The 18,707-nt window shown below is 39.0% G+C and overlaps 1 long non-coding RNA gene across 1 annotated transcript in view; it reads left to right on the forward strand.

Annotated features, from left to right (window-relative positions):
• Positions 1-656: 656 nt before the first annotated feature.
• The window catches only part of LOC140513737 (uncharacterized), a 42,427-nt gene continuing 24,376 nt past the window's right edge, over positions 657-18,707 (forward strand). The window contains exon 1 of the long non-coding RNA XR_011970297.1: positions 657-2,261. This is a non-coding gene — a long non-coding RNA (uncharacterized lncRNA). The remainder of the gene's footprint in view (positions 2,262-18,707) is intronic.

The raw sequence follows: 18,707 nt of genomic DNA on the forward strand, positions 1-18,707 counted from the left end.
GAGGAGATATCTGTTCACCAAGAAAGTAACCTTCTTTGATCTTATAGTGTTTCCCTTTTCTGGGCATTTTCCCAGCCAGTTATTTGACTTCTGAGTTTCCTTTCCACACCCACCTCACCACCAGATCCACCCAGCTAGTGCTTGGGGGCTGAGATTCAAATGCTGCTTCCCCAGCCTAAGGGCTTTGGGCGGGGGCGGGGCTGCTATTCAGTGTGAGATTAAGTTCAGGTGCTCAGGTGGGGACAGGGCTACCTCTCTGGGCTCAGTTCCCTCAGGGGGTTTATGGGGAGACCTTTGACAATGGATCCGAGCTCCTCCCTGCTTTGGGAGCCCTTGTCTGCTGCTGCCTTTGCCAGAATGGCAAGGTAGCAGCTAGAAGTAGAGGAATTAGGAGAAATAGGAAAAAAGATGTGCACAAACATAAAAATATTAGGAGTAGAATCTCTTAGGAAAAGTATATGTTTACATATGTATATATATATATATATATATATATATATATATATATATATATATATACCTCTGTGTATGTGTATATATGTGTGTGTGTGTGTATATACATATATATGTGTGTGTGTGTGTGTGTATGTATCAATACTTATATATAAACATATGCATACTCAACTGTAGCCTTGGGGTGAGGGGGTGGGGGGGTTGAGGAAAAAAGAGCAAAATAAAAAGTGTACAGCAGAGAACAAAAAAAAAAAAACCTTCAAGGATGCAAAGAAAAGATGGACAGCTTTCACCTTAATACACAATATTTATTAGAGAGGCTTCCTTGAAATGATGTTATTGCTATATGTTCTGAATTTTTTCCTATGTTCTGCTGTGCACATGTTTTTTCTTTTTTCTTTTCTATTTAAGTTTATAATATTTCTTTTTCTTTTCTTATTATGTATTTAGGTTTTTGTATTTATCTAAAATTTAAAAAAATATGGGGAGGGAAAAAGAAAAAAAATCAGAGACTCAGGAAGTTCTGCGGGACAGCAAAATCAATGAAAATGAACAAGCTCCCAAGTCGTGCAACTCAGTTTCCAAGTTGAAGGGTGGCTTGGCATAATTGACCTTCTGGTTAGAGACATCGTGACTGCTGATCCAATCATTGATTGTAGACTCAAAGTTAAATGAAACCTTGCCTCTCCTGTGCTCTTCTACCCTGAGATCCTTATGAATCTTAAATAGTGCATGAAACAGATGTTGCTGCTGGATTATTTTGAGCTGGTGTGTCCTTCATGGTTTCCAATACCGTCTACCAATTGTTAAAAACAAGAGTTGGAGATGACATTGAGATCTTGCCAGTTTCATCATCTTCTGACAGCATCAGCTAATGTCCCAGCAACATCTCCCTTGGTCTTCAGAGGGTGGCCAAAGTATAAAAGTTTACAACATTATAGGGTATAGTACAACATCACACCACCATCTAACTCAGTAGAAGTTAAGATTCAGGTTAAAATATATTTAAGTTTTAAGAATTTTATTTGCTCTTCATAATTTTTGGTACTGTAGATTTCATGTATTATGAAAAGTAAATCTTGTCTGAAATTATTGTGTTGGGTTTTTTTTCATTGAGATGTTGGCACAAAAGGTCACAGAACTCTAGGGAATTACTAACAAGAAAAATGTTTTGCATGTTACCAATTTTATTTTGTATGCTGCATTTTAGGTGTTATTTCACAGTTACTGTGTTAGGAAAAGTACATAGTATCAGAATTAATTTTTCTTATAAAGAGTTGTATGTAGAAAAGTGTATTTTATTTATTTATTTATTTTTAGATCTCGATGTTCATTTCCACAAAATTTTGAGTTCCAATTTTTCTCCCCATCTCTCCCCTCCTCCACCCCATAATATCTTGCATTCTGATTACCCCTTCCCTCAATGTACCCTCCCTTCTATCACCCCACCCTTCCCTTATCCCCATCTTTTCTCTTTTCTTGTAGGGCAAGATAAATTTCTATACCCCATTACCTGTATTTCTTAAGAAAAGTGTGTTTTCAACAATCTCTAGTGAAATATTTTAGTTATTGGTGTTTGTGGGAAGCTAACCCCCTATTTCCCATAGGTTCTGACCTTTGTGTTTCTGACTTTTGCTCTGTTTTTCTAGGAACCTTATCCCCACGAAAACTGAGGATTGACTACACTTAAATTTGTTCTGTCATTTCGCTAATTAGCAGTTGAGGAACTGTGCCTAATAGCAATGGAAAGAAGAGGAATTCCCTATTTGTCCTGGAAAATCTTCTAGTATTTATCCATGGGAGATAATGTGAGCATTTGTATTTAGACGGATACTTTTGATTGTATTAAATAAGGATCTTCCAGTTTATGCTTTTTTAGAGTCTTTGATATAAATGAGTGCTATAATTTTTGTTGGGAGCTTCTAATGTATTTTTAGAAATACTTGTGCAATTTTTGTTGTTTTTGCTTTTTTTGTCAGTCTTTTTTGGTCATGAACCAATTTCAAGAACTATCAGAATGATTCAGAAAGGTGGTCACAGAATGAATTAAAAACATTTAAAAAAGAAAAGCATAGCTAGAACTTTAAAGGCAGGAATCAGTAAATTTCAGGAGAGGAAAATATGTTGAGTAAAAGGCAGAGACATTGTCCAAAACACTAGATACTTTGGAAAAAAAGAGAACGTTATAATTAGAGCACAGTACATAAATAACAACAGAGATCACAAAGCATTTCAGTGTATATGGAAAATAATTTTGGCAAAATACAGCATTAATTTATGATAAAAACCCTAAAAAGCATTGGTATGGAAGGGTTTTTTATTTAGCATAATCAAAAGCACATTTCTAAAACTGATCTGAATCCAACTTGGTCATAAATTTAGATTTTCCTCTTTTTTGACCAAGTTCATTCATGATTTATTGATTTTTATAGTATTCAAAATAACCAGTTTGAAACAATACATCCTACAATCTTTTTAAAAAGTTTATTTTTCTTATTTTCCAGATTTTTTCCTTTGTACTGGTTTTAGAATTGTTAGATTATTTTCCTTTTTTGAAAATCACAGTTAATTGATCTTATCTTTTTATATTTTATTTTACAGTTTTTATAAACTATTATTTTATTTTAGTTTTCTATAGTTTATTTTATAGTTTTTTGTAATTTTTTAGTTTTCAGATTCAAATTTCCCTTTGAAGATTGCTGTAGATAAATATTCTCTTGTTATTTTATTTATTGTTTCTGATTTGTTCTATTGCATTGATCATTATTGTATTACTATCAAAGTCCTTGTTCTTAGCCTTTCTTTTAAGAACTTTGAAGCTTGTAATTTCAAGCACATACATTTTAGTGGGTTTTTTTTTTATTGCCTACAGTACTTTTAAGCACAATATAGTTTCCCTGTTTGTCTCTTTAATATTATCTAGGTGACACAGTTCATAGAATGTAGAGCCTGAAGCCTGGAAGACTCATCTTCCATAGTTCAAATCTGACCTCAGACACTTTATAGTCATGTAACCCTGGGCAAGTCACTTAACCCCATTTGCTTCAGTTCCTTATCCATAAAACAAGCTGGAAAAGGAAATGGCAAACTACTCCAGTATCTTTGCCCAAAAAATCCCAAATGGGGTCCCAGTCAGACATGACTGAAAATGACTCAAAATCATGAACATTATCAATATTATTAATGTTTAATGGTGCCTTAGCTGAAATTATGTTAAAAACTTTTGCCTTTTTAAAGAATTGCCTAAACTCAAATGCATGTTGTCCCATTCTCTTATTTTCACTGTGTATACTTTAAAATATATTTCTTGTATGCTGCAAATTATCTGATCTTAAATGGAATTAAACCCTCTCTTATCTGTTCTTTTATTGAGAGGATTGAATCCATTCTCATTAAAGGTTATAATTAAGTTAATGTTTTTTCCATCCATAGCACAGTCATACACACACACACACACACACACACACACACACACACAATTTCCTTTCTTTTAAGTCTGCACACATTTCTGTAGTTTGTTTTGCTTATTTGCATTTGATCATGGTCTACTATTATACACAATATTCCTGTTACTCAGTCCTTGAGTTTTCCTTGTTCGTTTTTATTGTTATTCTTGTTTTTATTTTTGTGTTTTATGTGTTATTTTCCCAGCATGTGGTATACTGAATCTTCACCATTTCCTCCCCACTTCATTTGATATTATGCTATTTTGACCCATTCCCACCCTTCCCCCGCTTTCAGACCTTTCTAATCTCCTTTCCCTGAGATGTCCACACCTTTGTTCCACATTTCCTTCCTTCAGCTGGCAGTGTGAAGAAGAATGATCCCAGCTTACAGAAGCTGGTCTTCTGAAGTTTTTAAACCTTGTCCTCACTTCCAGCAATGTTGGATTGTCCCACCTCTGTTGGATTCCTCTACAATGATGTCAGAATGTTCCTTTTCTGTTAATAGAATACAGCTACTCTGCCCCAGTTGTCTGCACTACAACATTCTATCTCTATTTTATCACAAAATCAATAAAAGAGAGGAGGAATTAAAAACCTTTTGTCTCTTTTCTCTCAAATGCTGAGCAATTCTTTCCTCATCTTCCTATTCCTTCTTTATGTTTTGGTCTTTAGATTTTTTAGTCAAAAGATGCTCTTTGTTTTCTTAATATTTTTCAAATTTTATCCATCCATCCGTCTCTATATCTCTCTATCTGTGGAGAGGAGAGAGAGAGAGAGAGAGAGAGAGAGAGAGAGAGAGAGAGAGAGAGAGAGAGAGAGAGAAAGAGAGAGAGAGAGAGAGAGAGAGAGAGAGAGAAGCCTTCTACCCCCATACACTCACAGCTTAGGAACATGAAAACATTTATTCTTGATTCACTTCTAGCTGAACATTTAACTTTCTAATTTTTAGTCAGTTTTCATGTTGGATATTCTAATTGGCAGAATTGACGCAGAAAGGTGGCCTGTTAGTTCCATATTGTAATGAAATGAGACACTTGTAACTCATGTTAGCAGTTGATAAAAAGAAGTTTACTTAGCCATAGCACAGAAAAAGATCCAATAAAGACACCTCAGCACTTAGCTTAGGCAGACACGTCCTGCCTCACCTCCAAAAGGAAACTCATCTGGTCAGCAGTCAATTAGCCATTTATGAAGTGCCCGCTATGTGCCAGGCACTATGCTAAGCACTGGAGATGAAAACACAGGCAATGTAGGGTAGAATTACTTGGATAGCCTTAGAGTATCCACCAAGTCTGAAGGACTCTGACTCCAGGTGAATGAGTCTTTTTACATCCTAATATTACCAAGAAACTATCTCAATATGGTCAGAGACCACCAGGAAGTTATACCAATGGAGACATGGCTTATACATTGGCCTCCTAGGTCAATCAAGTCTTTGGGCAAGTTTTAAGAAAAGAACCAAACTAGCCTTTCATTATTTCTTGTAGCACAATAGTATTCTATCACATTCATAAACCATAACTTGCTCCACTATTCCCCAAGACTTTCCAAGTCTTTGCCACCACAAATAGAGCTGTATGAATATTTTTATCCACATGAATCCTTTCCCTCTTTCTTTGATCTCTTTGGGCTATAAACCTAGTAGCAGTATCACTGGATAAAAGGATGTGCACAGTTTAATGACTTTTGGGCATAGTTCCAAATTGCTGTCTAGAATGGCTGGACCAGTTCATGGTTCTCCCAACAGTGCATTAAAGTATCTTAATATTCCACAGTTGCTGCAGCATTTGTCATTTTCCTTTTTTGGTGAACTTTACCATCCTTAGTCTATGAGGCAGGACTTTAAATTGTTTTAATGTGCATTACTCTAATTATTAGTGTTTTAGAGTATTTTTCACAAAGCTATTGATAGTTTGGATTTCTTCCTCTGAAAGCTGGCTATTCATATCCTTTGTCCATTTATCAACTGGAGAATGACTCATTATAAATTTGACTTAGCCCCTTACGTATCTTAGAAATAAGACCTTTATCAGAGAAATTTTCTACAAAGATTCCCCGCCCCCCAGCTTCCTGCTTTTTTTCTAATTTTAGCTGCTTTGATTGTGTTTATGCAAAACCCTTTTATGTAATCGTTATCCATTTTATTTCCTGTGGACCTCTCCAACTGTGACTTCCATTTGTACCAACATGACTTCTCACTCTGCGTGAGATTTCTACCTCCTACTGCACAGGTTTGATCTCTAGTCTCAGGGGGAAAAGGAAGTGACCTTCCCCTCACTACATGCCTTCTTAGTGTGTCCATTAAGGGAAGGCAATAAAGGTCCAGCTGACTTCTATCATTACCTACTCAACTTCCTCCTGGGCAACTTCCACCTGCCAGCTTCATCTCCTACCTCCCCTAATGTGGGACTCCAGTGTGAAGACACTGACCTCTCTGATCTCAGGCCTTCTATCTCCTCCTGGACCTATTCCCTGAAGGAAGGTGAAGAGGCAAGTCAGAGTGGTGGGAACATCCATATCTTGTCTCATCTCCAGCCTTCAGTGGTGAGAGAAGTGAAAGGGCCCCTTTCATCTTACCATGTGCCTTCCATCTTGTGCTATGTTTGTCTTCTGCCTGCTCTCCAGTCCCCTCTGGAAACAGGAATTTTCTACTAGGTGATGAATATTCTTAAACCTGATCATACTCTACACCTCCCAGTGATATATGTCATCATCCATTCCTCATCCCCGTTCCCCATCACCATTCCTTATTTTTTTCTTCCTCAGTCTTCCTGATCTCCAATCCTATCCAAACTGCTCATTGTGCCTTCTGGAATGCCTATTCCATAGGCAACAAATTTCTCTTCATCCTAAATCTTTTCTTCTCCTATTCCTTCAATCTTCTAGCAATCATTGAGACCTGGTTCTTCCTAAGGACACAGCCTACCTGGCCACCATTTCCAGTCCTTGAAGTATTTTTATTCATTCCTGTTTTTACTTTCAGGTTCTTCCCTCACCTCCATTTCTCTTTTCTTTTGAGGGTCATGCAATCCATATCTACCACTTAATCAAAATTCTGGTAGCTGTTGCCTGTAGACATACAGGTCACTCCCGTTTTTTCTTCAAGAAATCCAGTACCTGGCTCACTATTTTTCTCTTTTCCCAACTCCTACCATCAACATACACATTGCTGTCCTTCAAATACCCTAACCCCTCAGTGGTTCAACCTACTCTCTTCCCATGACTCACCCCACCTCAGCCTCATGCAGAGGTATGCATACCCTTGATCTTGCCAACAGCTATCAATGTTCCATCTCCATATTCAAGAATTCTGAATTCCCCTTATCTGACCATAACTATCAGATTTTCACCTTCAACTATTCCTGTTCATTAATTTTTTTAAATTTCATTTTTTGGGAGCACCTCTCCAAAAAGTATTTCTCTCATTTTCTTCATTATCCATCCTTTCTCTACTCTAGACCCTCATTCTCTGATTCATGACCCCTATAGTTATTAGACTTTCTCTTTTCTCTGCATTCCTCATGCTACCAAAGCTTCCAAAGTATCCATTCTAGGCTCTCCACTCCTGGTGGTTTCTGCCCCTGCCTTGTAGAGCTCGCTCTGTGATTTCTACTTTTCCTTTGTGACTTACCTCAAAATAATGCCAATTATTGCAGGTAATAAGGCCCTTGCTCCAGCATGTCCTTGATTATATGACCAAGCACTGATCTATATCTTCTCCTGGTTACCTTTTTTCCCCCTTATTTGCCTCAAAATCTTCTACCAGGATTCATACAGTCCCACTCCCCCAGGAATTCCAACTTCCCTGTTTTTGAAGTAGAATGAGTAGACTTTTTAAACCCTAAATCCCCCAGGCTGTACCTAGGACGCAGTCCTAATCTCCTTTGTCTCTTCACCCCTAGGACCATTCATCAGTGGAGCCCCCTCCCATCACTAAAGCAAGGCCTTCTTTCTTCTTCACCTTCCTTTCAATCCTTTACTCCCCTCCTCACCTTCTCTCTAGGCTCTTCTCTTTCTGAAACCAATGGGTCACCCTCCTCATTTCTAGCCCTTGATTTCACTCTATGTCACACATTTTTTTCTCTTTCCCTATTCCCTTTCCCCTTTCATATATCCTTTCATGTTTTAGTGTAATCCTCCCAGAATCAATGAATCACCTGTAGGCAGTGTGTCAGGAGATTCTGTCCATAATGTCCCATGCCCCATGCTATCTCCACTAAACTTCCAGCTTTACCCTTATCTCCTTCTGTACATTTAGAAAGTATCTCGCTTTGTTTCTGTTGCTGCCTTGGTCTACTGCATTTATTCATTCACTCCTCCCATATTTCTGTTGTTTGGGATGTTCAAAACACATTCACTTTAGTTCTAGTTTTCTTTCTAAAAATGTTTCAAATGCCTCTTTAGTGTTGAACATCCATCTTTTTTTGTGTGTGATTAAGCTCAGATACTCAGAGCTGGTCACCATGGTCTGCATCCTGAGTTCCCTTGCTTTTCAGAACACATTATTCCAATCCCTTCTACATTTTATAACAGGTGCAGAATAGCCTTGCATTATTCCAATTTCCTTTCCTTTGCACTTGAAGGTCTTTCTCCTGATCTCTTGCAGAACTTGTTTCTGAATTGAATAGTTACATTTAACCACTATGTTTCTTCAAGTTTGCAACCCTGAGTTTATTTGTTGTTTTTCTGGAGGAGATCTGTGGTTTCTTTCAGTTGACATTTTATTTTCTATATTCAGAAGTTGTAGGAGCTTCTCTTCTATTACTTCCTGCATAATGATATTAAGGTTTTTTTGTCCTGTTTTGTTTTTTGGCAGATCTATGATCAGTAGGTTGTCCCCACGCATCCCATCTTTAGGATCAGTATGTTTTTGTTTCCATAATGAGTATATCTTAATGTTCTTATGTTTTGCTTTTTTTTGTCTAGATGGTTCTTCACTTATGTACATTTGTGTTCTTACTTTTGTTTCTCTGGTGAGACTCACCATCACAGATTACAAGTTTGGGTTTTATTTTTTTTGTCTGTGCAGTTTATAAATTCTAGTCCCATGATTCTCATAATTGAACCACTTAGGAGCAGCATATTGTGGTTCTATGTTCTGATCATTTTCCTTTGTGCTAATTCTTCATAGAGGCTTGGAACAGCTGGGTGGTGCGGTGGATAGAGAACCAATGTAGGAGTCAGGAGCACCTGAGTTCAAATCTCACCTCAGACACTTGACACGCACTAGCTGTGTGACCTTGGGGAAGTCACTTAACCCCAGTTGCCTCATCCTGGGTCATCTCCAGTCATCCTGATGAATATCTGGTCACTGGATTCAGATGGCTCTGGAGGAAAAGTGAGGCTGGTGACCTGCACAGCCCTCCCTCACTCAAAACAAAGTCAAGTGCAAGTCATGTCATCATTTCTCTGATGGCACGGTCTTCTTTGGCAATGAAGGACGAACTCACATAGAGGCTTGAACTAGTTTACTAGATCCTGAAGGCCATATTTCTTTCTCTTGTGCATGTTTTTTCTGCTGATTTTATCTATTTATATTCAAGGTCTTTGAATTTTTCCCCCAGATCTTTGGTAATTTTAATCTTTTCTCCCTGATTTTCCCCTATTCACTTCTTGACTGTGTCCCCTTTGTTAGTCATTTCCTTCGAGGTTGGATCTCAAAAGACTCTCACCCTCCTTCTATGTTGTGCATGAATCCAAGTGATTGGGCAGTCAGAACTGGCAGCAGCTGGAAGCTGTGCTATATCCCTCAGGCTTAGAAGAGTGCTACCCACCTCACCCCACAGGATGTCCTGTCCTGGTGTCCTGACTTGTTCCCTATCTTTCTCAGTTCTCTGACCCAGCACAGGCAGTTTATAGCTTTTCAGTGCTAATGCTTCAGGGAGGTCTGCCATAGTACTAACTCAAAGTCTGCAATCTGGAGCCCGGGTTTCTATGGCAATGAAAGCAGAGAAAGATGAGTGGGTGAGGGGGTGGGTTTTGTCATAAGACTATGTGTAAGGGCCTTGGTTCTGCTGGTGTGGCCTCCCTCATTACCAGGAGCATGGGAGATAGGGGAGGGGAGCTCAGTGAACTTGGCGTCAGCTCAGTGAACTTGTTTGGTGGTTGTTTTCTTAAACCTCTTGGATTCATGGGTGTCCTAGACCACAGAGATGATTGAGGTTGCTTTGTCTTTGGTGCATAGTTTCTGTTTTTAAAGAAGTTTGAGGGATCATGGGTATCAAAAAGCACGTCTAGTGTTCTATTTTGTTGTTCATAAGACTGTACTTAACGTTTATTGACTGTCTATGGCTTGGTCATTAACTCTTCCCCTTTCGATGGATGCAAAATGAAGTGAGCAGAACCAGGAGGACATTATACACAATAGCAACAATGTTGTATAATGATCAGCTGTAAATGACTTGGCTCTTCTCCACCATACAATGATCCAAGACAATTCCAAAGGACTCATGATGAAAAATGTTATCCACCCCCCAGAGAGAGAACTCATGGAGTCTGAATGTTGGTCAAAACATACTCTTTTTCACTTTCATTATTTGTGTGTGTGTGTGTGTGTGTGTGTGTGTGTGTGTGTGTGTGTTGGTCTGTGCCTTTTTAAACTACATGATGAATATAGAAATGTTTTCATGATCATACATATATAACCTATATCAAATTGATATCAAATTGTTTATTGTTTACTGTCTCAGAGAAAGGAGAGGGAAGGAAAAGAGGGAGGGAGAGGATTTGGAGCTTAACATTTTTTTTGGAGTGGGGAAGGCAAGGCAATTGGGGTTAAGTGACTTGCCTACGGTCACACAGCTAGTAATTATCAAGTGTCTGAGGCTGGATTTGAACTCAGAGTTCTCTTGACTCCAGGGTCAGTGTTCTATTCACCATGCCACCTAGCTGCCCCTGGAACTTAACATTTTAAAAAATTAATGTTAAAAATAATTTTTGCATATTATTAGGAAAAAGATAAAATATTTTAAAAACCCACCTCTTCCCCTTTTCATCAATCTGACAGGTACTTTCTTCCATGCTTGTTTAATTTGTTTATGGTATCACCCTTCATGTCTAAATCATGTACCGATTTGGAGCTTGTCTTGGTATGTGGTGTGAGGTACTGGTCTATACCTTGTTTCCATCATATTTCTTTCAGTTTTCTCAGCCTTTTTTGTTGAGTGACATTTTGCCCCAATAGTGAGATCAAACACCTGGCTGTGGTGCTTGTTTGTGTCTGTTTTTTTGTACCTGATCTGTTCCACTGATTAACCCCTCTCTTGTCTAATGTTAAATTATTTTGATGATTACAGCCTTGTAGTAAAGTACTATCTTCTTCAACTATAAAATAAGATTGGGCTAGATTGTCTTTGAAGCTTAGAGGAAATAAAATCTCTTTTTAAACTACAGAGTCCACATTTTAGAGCCAGTTAATTTAATTAATGCCTATATGACTTTGGAGAGCATGTCTCAGGACAGAGGTGGAAAGGTAACTCACCACCATCTCGCATAGAGAATTCAAAATCAAACCAGAAATGATACATTGATGGTGAATCATGCTTCCTTCCTCTTGACAAAAAGGTGGTGGACTAGAGGTATAGAAAGAGACATATATGTCAGATGTTAAAATGTTTGAAAATATGTGCATTTGTTTTGCTGATACTATCCTTTATTTACTTGATTTAATTTGTCTGTGAAAGCATTTTCCCTTTATAGAAAAACTACAATTTATTGTAACTGCATGTCTATAAATTAAGGGCAAAGGGAGGATACCAACAAATACTTTGGTTTACACATAATAAAATTAGGTCAGAGAATTAGACCTTGATTCAAAATTCCAGGGACTCCTATCTGGGGGCAGGCTAATTGTGGGAGAACCTTATGGTGATGTTTATTAATCATTTTATTAGTTCCTTAGTAGCAGAGAGACCCATTTTAGCCCTGGGCCAAAACAAATCATTATTATAATAAGAGGCAAGTATTTGGGTGCCTCACGGAAAGACTGCAGCCTTTGACGTGAAGGTCAAGGCTACCTACAGGGAGGAAAGGTATGTCCTGTGAGAACGGCCATTCTTTCTTGGAAGTGCAGTCTTGCAGCTGAACTTCTAATGAGAGCAGAGAAAGGAGAGAAAAATTCATGTCTCTTATTTTGTTTCCCTTATACAGCCAAACCTTGCCTTGTAGCAGCTAGGGATTACATAGGTATTTTTTCAGCCAAATTAAAGCTGGCAAGCATTTATTATTATAAGTTATAATAATATTATTTATGTTACATACAGTATATTTGTGTTATCATATATTACATAATTTATAACAATATGTAATTTATTATTTATTGGCACCTACTATATGCCAGGTGCCAGGGATACAATGAAAAACCAAAGCAGTCTTGCTATTAGGGAGCTCCCAGTCAAAAGGGTGAGACATATGCAAACCACTATGTACAGAAGATACTTATAGGATGAATTGGAGATAACCACAGAGAGAAGGTTCGAGTTTTAGGAAGGATCAGGAAAGGCTTCTTGTAGAAAGTTGGATTTTATCTTGGACTTGAAAGAAATCAGGAAAGGCAGAAGATGGAGCTGAGGAGGGAGAACGTTCCATGCATGGGGACAGCCAGTGATAATCCCAGTCAGGAGATGGAGTCTTATGCAAGGAATGGCGTGTATGCTAGTGTCCCCGGTTCACAGAGTATGGGGATAGAAGAAGACTGGAGGGGGCCAGTTCATGAAGCATTTCATATTTGATTGTGGAAGTGATAGGGAGTTTTTTGAATAGGAAGGGAGAGACATTGTCAGCCCTGCACTTTAGGAAAATCACTTTTGGTAGCTGAGTGGAAGGGAGATTACAGAGACCAGAGACTTGAAATAGGGAAATCAACCAGTGAACTATTGCCATAATTTAGGTGTGGGAGGTGATGAGGATTTGCACCAGGGATGTTGGTAGTGAGAAGGGAGCCTATACAAGAGATGTTACAAAGATAGAATCAGCAGGATGTGACAACTGATTAGATGTAGAGGCTGAGAGAGAATGAGGAATCAAAGAGGCATCTAGATTGGGAACGTGGGTGATGTTGAGGATGGTGGTATCCTCACTGACGATAGGAAAGTTAGGAAGAGGGGAAGGGAAGTCTTGGAGAATGGAGATAATGAATTCGTTTTGGGGGTTGGTTATCTTTTATTTTACATCAATTTAATTTCCAAATTTATACTTACTTTCTACTGTACTCAAAAAGCCATGCCTTTTAACAAAAAATCAAAAACACAGAATGAAGTTCAGAAAACTGTTCTTATCAACCAAGTTCGATGGTGTGTGGAATGTTCCACACCCATAGTCCTCTACATTTGAAGATGGCAAGAAATGCATTTTCTCAACTTATTTTCAATGTCAAATTTCATCATTATAATTACAAAGCATGAAATTTATACGATAATATTATTATATATTTGACAAGAATAGTAAGTTTACACAAGATTTGCAGTTTCATGTATAATCATCTTTTTTTATTGTACTATATTATAGAACTTCTTGTTTTATTCCATAAATTAAAAAAGAAATGTTAAAAAATTAAATGCAATTTCTTCAACTTTGAAAAGAAAAGAATAATTACATTCAGTTTTAAAAAAAAAATTTCTTTCCTTCTTGCATTGTTGCAGTGCTGCACTTCCCTTTGTATCCATTCCTGTAATATATCCCTGAATACTTCATTCATCATTTCTCTGGGTACAGTAATATCCTCTTATTTTCCTATGGGTGCTACAGTTCATGTAACCATTCCCCAAGTGATGACCATCTCGGGTTTCCAGTTTTTTCTCCTACAAAAAGTGCTGCTAAAATATTTTTATTATCAATCTTTTAAACTCCAATCTTCAGAAGTGTACCTACCCAGAGTTTGTGCTGGGTGACAGTATCACTTTTGGGGTTCCTATGCATAGGCTTCTGGGAGGTTTGTTCCAAAAAAAATTCTCTTCAAATGAGCAAAGCTTTTGCAGCCGCAGATATTGTGAGACTATTGGAACTATGCACATATACATATACCATAGAACTCATCTGCCTTTCAGTTTTCAAATTATTTTTATCCGCTGTCCTGTACAGTTATGAAGGTAACTGATTGTCAACCAAGCAGGGAATAGAGAAAATTCAGTCTGGTTAGTAAATGCTTTACACCTAAATTATAGTAAACTGAATTAATAATTTATCTCTATCAGCAGATCCAGGAAGCATGGGGTTAAATCTCTGACAATCTGGTAGTGATGTATTCGGCTAAGCAGCCACAGAAGCTTTAACTCGGTTCATGTATGGTCTATATATGGAAGACAGCTGGTCTGCTGGGGTATTTAAAGTCAAAAGGTCAGCAGATTTTTCTTACTGACAGTGGTATCAACTTTGTTGCCTTCAAGAAAAGGAAAAGAAAAGACAGCTGGTGCTGAGGGGCTATTTAAAGGATCAGCTGAAGCTGTGCTTTGTCCAGCACTAGAGCAGAGATAAACACAAGGAACTAAATGGGGTGCAGGGAGAAGGAAGTGAAGATTGTGGGCACAGTAACTGCTTCTGGCTCCTCCTTGTGTCAAAAAAAGAAAAGCCACAATCGCCCTGTAGACAGTTAGGTGGTGTGGTGGGTAAGCATTGGGCACTGAGTCAGGAATGCTGCTTAACTTCAGTTTCCTCATCTGTAAAATGGGATAACAAGAGTACCTAGGGTACTCCCAGGGTTGTTATAAAAATTAAATAACACATTTGTAAGGCACTTAGCACAATGCCTGGTATATGGTAAGCACTTAATTAATGCTTGTTTGCTTCCTACATTCCCATTACTATCTCCACCTTCAACGTGAGGCACTAGAATGTGAATCCAAGTTGCGGCAGTCTGCATGGTACCCTTAAGGAGGCTTCATAAGTAGTCATTAAGCATCTGATTTGACTTTGTCACCCTGACTTAAGAGTGAAAGAAGACAGTAGTGTTGTCATGCCAGAGTCCTCTAGGCAGGAGCCAATATCCTCCTTTTACAATTGGGGAAACTGAGGCTTAGAAATGACTTAACCAAAGTCATATTAATAGTGGGGTTGGGGGGGGGAGTCTGAACTAGAACCCAGGTTTTCTACTCTGAGTATTACCCTGACATTCTTGACAAAAGAGATTTCTCCAAGACAATGGCTGGCAAAGGAAACACATAGAAACCCTTTTCCCCTTCCCCTTTGACTTTAAGTACGTTAAAAGTGTCTTTGGTCAACCTATTCAATCCATCACCAACTGTATAAAGAGAAGGTCCTTCTGCTTTAGTAACACCAGAGGGCAACATTGTTCCATTTTCAGGTTGAAGCTATGTGGGCTTTCTGGCAGGAGTTTCTGAGCCACAGATAGAATCATCCCAAAGGCTTAGGGATGGAAAGGAATGGAATGTTTTAAACAGCTGTGCTCCAGTATGAGAGGGAGATAGGAAAGCGGAGACCATATAGCCCTGGAATGGTCCCAATTCTATGTTGTTACTGTGATCAGCAGGTGCGGGTGCCATCCTTGGCATCGATATAATAATCCCCCAGATATCTTTGTGTGGAAAATTCACCCCTGCAAGGGAGAGGAATCTGCTTCTAATTTAGCAGGGGAATTTTACACCAGGCATCTTGCCCCACCAGTGAACCGGGCTGTGCATGCCGTACAAACTTGAAATGCCTATTAGAATTTTTAGTATGACTAAAAGCCATAAGCCACTTGGCAAAAAACTAGGATCACACCAATAGACATCAGTTTTTGTCACTACTAATGAACCACAAAACGGCAGCTTTTATCATAATGCAACAGGGGAACCCAATGAACTCAAGTGACTACCGTCCTTCTCCCCACTTTGGATAGATCTGTTATCACCTTTGTATTACTAGGCAGATAATGATGCATGTTTCCAAAACATTTTTCTCTCACCTCATTTTGAGTTAGGTAGTACAAGGATTATTGGCTGAGCTTCTCCCTTGTATTCTTGATCTCGTGAATGTGAATCTTACCAATCTCAATCCATCCACGATGTCTCACCTTAGGTGATTCTTAATTCGATCCTCCTATAAATCATCAGTGCAAAATCCACTCAATGCCTTGGAGACCTTCCTTGAAGGTTTTTTAATATTTCATAGATGTCACGGCAACATTTGATTCATCTAAGCTATTATGTCTTACTCTCCCTACGCAGGATTATGACCAGCCCACCTTCTCTGGTCATACACGTCCTTTACAGTGTCTATTCGACTACAGACCTGGTTCTGCAGCCAGGAAGACCTGGGTACAAGTCTCCCCCTTGAGAGACCTGGGTACAAGTCTCCCTTTTGATACTTTCTGGCTGTGTGACCCTAAGCAAATCACTGAACTTCCTTATATCTCAGTTTCTCATTAGAAAATAAAAGGTTTGAGCTACATGAATAAACAAAAGAAAGAAAGAACCTTTATTAAGTATTCTTCATTCTCCTCCTGACTGTACTACTGACTTTCTGCTGCTGACCTTTGCAAATTCTTATAGTGGAATATTCCGACGCCATGCTGGGCCTCTGCTTCCATTGGTGAGTTCCTCCCAGGGGCCTCCATTTTGGGGAAGGGCCCTGGCTGACCCAACTGGCTGTACTTCTGATGTTGATGTCAAGCCTCCTTGCCTTGGTGCGTTTACCAGTTCTCTGCTTTGATCTCTCTCTCGTGTGCTATTTCCCCCTTTGAGGACAAGAATGTTCTCTCATATTTGAATCTTCAATGCTTAGCACAGCGTCCGTCACATCCATAAGTCTTTATTGTACTTAAATGCTCCTAGTCACCTCATCTTTCTGCCTAGCTGGGCTGGAAGGCAGAGCACTTGGCTCATTGAAGGAGAAATTCCTGTGCTCTCCCTGAAAGCTGGCTGAATTCAGATAGATCTTTGCCTGTCTAGGGGAACTACTCCAAGGCTCTCCTAAATTCGTACTGCAGAATGCCAACCAGGATTCCCTGTTCATAAAGAGGAAGGGGGTGAGGATAGAAGACCCCATTTCAGCTTTCATCTGGGAAGTCCAGAATCTTCCTGATTGATGCAGCAACCTGTTCCTAAGTCTTGTGGTACAGTGAACCAAATAGAAAGTCAGAGAGAAGTAGGCAAGTTCCTTACTTGGTGGCAGGATACACTACACACACACACACACACACACACACACACACACACACACACGCACACGCAAATGCACACACACTTATGTGTATACATGTAGGTATGTTTATATGTACGTATGTATATGTAAGGATATATGCAGGTGTATATATGTATACACATACACACATGTCTATATACTCACATTATAATGTATATAAGATGCTATAAAACATATAAATGTATACATGTGTATTTATCTATATCTATCCATCTCTCTTTGATTTTCATGTCACCATGATTTTCTAATATCTCCTTTCTTTTTCCCTGAACCATCAAGCCTTTTCTCATAACAAAGACTGAAAAAAGAAAGAAAAGAAGCAGTTTGGTAAGTTACCCCACAAACACAACAGCTGAGTTGGAGGGTCCATGCTGTGTTTCACACTTTTCAGAACAGCCTGAGGACTGGGATTCTGGCAGCCGTGTGGTGAAGCCTGTGGACCACATCTCACAATAATTCTTTGAAATGTCTAAATGAAAATAGTTGCAGTTAGCCTTTACATGGTACATTAAGGTTTGCAAAGTGTTTTACAAATATCTCATCAGTTCCTCAGGACAATGGGGATGGGGAGGTAGGAGTAGGTGTTGTCATCCCCATTTTATAGATGAGGAAACTAAGGCAGACAGAAGTTAATTGATTTTCCTAAAGTCCATGTCTCATCATGCCACCCCCTCCCCACTCAATAAACTCCAATGATTCCCTCTTGCCTCCAGAATCCAATGTAAATCTTCTGCTTGTTATTCAAGGCCCCTCCTAACCTAGCCTCCTCCTACCTTTCCAGTCTTCTTCCACCTTACTGTCCAATGGCTATTCTTCGATCCAGTAAAGTTGGCATCTTGGTTGTTCCATGAGCAAGACACTCTATCTCCCTGCTCTAAGCATTTCCTCTCACTGTCCCCCATGCCTGGAACATCTTCCTCCTCCTCTCTGACCACTGACCTCCCTGGATTTTCTTAAGTCCCAGTTAAAATCCTATCTTTTACAGGAAGCCTTCCCCAACCCCTCTTAGTGCTAGCACCTTCCCTCTGTTCATTATTTCCTACTTCTCCTTCATAGAGCGTGCTGTGTGTATATATGTTTGCATGCGGTCTTCCTCCTTAGACTGTAAGTTCTTTGAGAGCAGGTACTGTCTTTTGCCTCTTTTTATATCCCTACTACTTAGTACAGTGCCTGGCACATAGTAGGGCCTTAATAAATGTTTATTGACTGCTCAGGGTCACAGAGTTAGTAAGTGATTTGAACGCATGGCTTCCTGAGTCCAGGTTCAGTGCTCTATGACCTCTAATGGGATGACAAAAGAAGCCAATTACATTGAAATGCATTTATCAAGATACTTTTTTAAAGTGAACCCCAAGTTAAGAAGAAATAGACACAGCTCCTCGATTGGTGTAAAGTTCAGGGGCTTATAAAAGGCTTTTCTCCTTCAGTGCTTCTTACCTCCCACCCCACCTTCCTATCAGCTGTCAGAAGGCTGAAATTTTCCCCTCAAAGATTCTTTCTTTTAGACTCTTTTTAAAAAACAGGAGATTCTAAAAAGCTGAAGACCTTCCAGACCAACTACCTCTGGGAGAGGTAATATGTTTACTGTAACTATATCTGTGAGAGGTGGGTTTATGGGACTGGACTACACATTAACACCTGAGAGAGACACACAGAGAGAGAGAGAGAGAG

The sequence above is a fragment of the Notamacropus eugenii genome, chromosome 7 (genome assembly GCF_028372415.1).
Source record: "Notamacropus eugenii isolate mMacEug1 chromosome 7, mMacEug1.pri_v2, whole genome shotgun sequence".
NCBI classification, from domain to species: domain Eukaryota; kingdom Metazoa; phylum Chordata; class Mammalia; order Diprotodontia; family Macropodidae; genus Notamacropus; species Notamacropus eugenii.